This window comes from Rhea pennata, chromosome 21, assembly GCF_028389875.1.
Source record: "Rhea pennata isolate bPtePen1 chromosome 21, bPtePen1.pri, whole genome shotgun sequence".
Taxonomy (NCBI): Eukaryota; Metazoa; Chordata; class Aves; order Rheiformes; family Rheidae; genus Rhea; species Rhea pennata.
The window spans coordinates 4,185,001-4,187,500 of NC_084683.1; the positions used below are offsets into that span (position 1 = coordinate 4,185,001).

Here is a 2,500-nt window from a genome sequence, read left to right on the forward strand (position 1 = left end):
AGCGGGTCGCCACGTCTGATCTGAGGTCGCAATCGGATGGAGGCGGGGCGGGCACGCGCCCGCCCCCCGCGCTTCGACTCCCGGAGGAGGCCCGAGGGGGGCACAGCCGGCGGGCGCGCGCCCGCCGGCGGGAGGACGGCCCGAGGCCCCTAGCCAGGACCACGGCGGGAAGCGGCGCGGCGACCCGAGGCCGCCGCCACAGAGGGGGGAGGAGGGGCCCCTCCGACACGCACGCGCGGCAGCACGGTGCGGTACCACCGCGGTACCCACCCGCAGACAGCCGCGCGGGGCCGGGGGGGCGAGGTCCGCACCTCCCCCGGGCCCGGCTCCCGAACGCACGCTCGCTCGCTCACACGCTCGCGCAGCCCTCCGCCGGCTGGGCCTGAGCTCCTCCTCCTCCTCCCGGCCGCTGCCTCCGCTCTCGCCCCGGCACGGAGCGGCACGGCGCGCCCCCCCCCTCCCCTCCCCTGCCGCCCCCGCACGGCGCCCGCGCCGCCCCCCCGCTCCTGCCCCCCCCGCGGCTCCCGCGCCCGTCGCTGCCGGCCTCAACGCAACGCCCCGGCTGACGCCAGCCGGCGGGTGGAAGTGGCTCGGCACACGCGACGGGCGCGGGCGTGCTGCGGGGGGGGACTCGGCGGGGGGGCCGCTTGGCGGGCGCCGAAACGGCAGCGGTCAGGGCAGGGGGTAGGGGACGGGCGGCCGGCCGCCCCGCCCCGGAGGGGAACGGGGGACCAGCGCACCACCGGGAGAGCGGTGGAGGAAAGCCCATTCGGCGGCACTGGCGAGCGGTGGCGGGCGGCGGCGACAGGCGCCGGGCCGCCGCGACCCGCCGGCCCTGGGGGCCCGGCGGGACGAACTCCGCGAAGCGGGCGCTCCGGGAGCGGGGGTTTCCCGAGTCTGCACTTAGGGGGACGAAGGCCCAGCCGCACGGGGCGCGGGCCTGCGAGGCACCCCAGCCGCGTCACACCGCACCTGCCGCACAGCGGCGGCCCCCGAGCCCGGCGGGCAAGGAGGGGGAGGCAGGCGCGGCGGGGCACGCCGGCCGCGGCGGACGGGCGACAGAGCCGGGCGGGTCAGCCGCGAGACCGGGGCCGCCGGTGCACGCACCGGGGTCCCAGCTCCGCCGCTGCCGCCGCTGCCGCCGGCTCGCCGCCGCCGCCGCGCACCGCCGCCGCCGCGCCCTTCCCCCTCCGCCCCCCCGGGAGGGACGGCACCGCTGCACCAACAGGGCGGGTGACGATTGACCGTCAAGCGACGCTCAGACAGGCGTAGCCCCGGGAGGAACCCGGGGCCGCAAGTGCGTTCGAAGTGTCGATGATCAATGTGTCCTGCAATTCACATTAATTCTCGCAGCTAGCTGCGTTCTTCATCGACGCACGAGCCGAGTGATCCACCGCTAAGAGTTGTCTCGGTTTCGGTCCCCGCCGCACGCGCGGGGGGACCAGGCCGCCTTGGCAGCCCCTGAGGGCCCCCTCCCCTCCACCTCCCTCCTCGCGCCGCCGCCGGCTGCTGAGCGAGGGACAGCGGGGAGAGCGGGGCTCGCCTCACCGACCGTACAAGCACAGAGGTTGATGGGGGGGGGGAGGACAAACCCGAACGAGAAGGGCGGGGAGCCCTCGCTCCCGACCTGGGACAACCCTTTTCTCGCTTCGAGTCCGGCCCAGGCGCTCGGCTCGGCCCGGCCCCGCAGGGAGCCCACGCGCCAGCCGCGCCCGCCTGCCTCAAGGACGGGGGGGTCCCCGCGGACCACCGGCATCGCAGCCCGGCCGCCACCGGCAGCGGCACGGACCACTCGCCCACGCGGCCCACCGGCCCCGCACTCCCAGGCTCCGCGCTTGCCTCGCCGGCCCCCGCCAGCTCCGCCGTGCCCGAGACGGCGCCCGCGCGCGCACTCGCGCCTCCCGACGACACCACACGCTCGCCCTGCCCTCCCGCGGACAGACGCCCGGCGCCGGGCAGGCGGGCGGGACGGGACAGGCGGGGAACGGCACCCGCTCTCCCCGCCTCCACGCGGAGACCGGGGGGGGGCCGCCCCCGCCGCCCGCCCGCCCGCCCGCCCGCCGCCCAGCGAAGCCGGGTCGGGCAGAGCGAGGCAGGCGCGCCGGATGGCGGAGTGCTGGGGCAGGGCGCCGCCAGCGGCCACGCCGGGGGGCTGACAGCACCGGCCGAGGCGGGAGCCTGGATGCGCAGAGGCTCGGCGTCCGCACCACCCGCGCTGGGTGGGGGCTCGCCGTCCCGGCAGCGAGCACGCGCTCGCGCCGGGGGTCACGCGTTCGAGGCAGGCCGGCGCGAGGCCGACCGCGCGGCGTCTCTCCGCCGAGACCAGACCGCGGAGAGAGGGGGCAGGGTACCCCCTCTCCGTCCCGGCTGCCCGCGGGGCGAGCGCGGGGCACGCCGGCTGGCATGGGGGGGCGCGGCGCCCGCGCGCGCCGACCCCCCGGCCCTCCGGCAGTGCGCCCGGCTGCCCCCCGGGTCGCATCGGGCCGCCTGAGTCTTTAAA

General features: G+C 79.1%; 2 non-coding genes across 2 annotated transcripts in view; both read right to left on the reverse strand.

Annotated features, from left to right (window-relative positions):
• Nucleotides 1–29, reverse strand: part of LOC134149819 (28S ribosomal RNA) — a 4,176-nt gene extending 4,147 nt beyond the window's left edge. Inside the window, exon 1 of the ribosomal RNA XR_009960512.1 lies at nt 1–29. This exon is cut by the window's left edge and continues 4,147 nt beyond it. This is a non-coding gene — a ribosomal RNA (28S ribosomal RNA).
• Nucleotides 30–1,252: 1,223 nt separating this feature from the next.
• On the reverse strand, nt 1,253–1,405 carry LOC134149800 (5.8S ribosomal RNA). The gene has a single exon (XR_009960494.1). It is a non-coding gene; the product is annotated as a 5.8S ribosomal RNA (ribosomal RNA).
• Nucleotides 1,406–2,500: the final 1,095 nt, after the last annotated feature.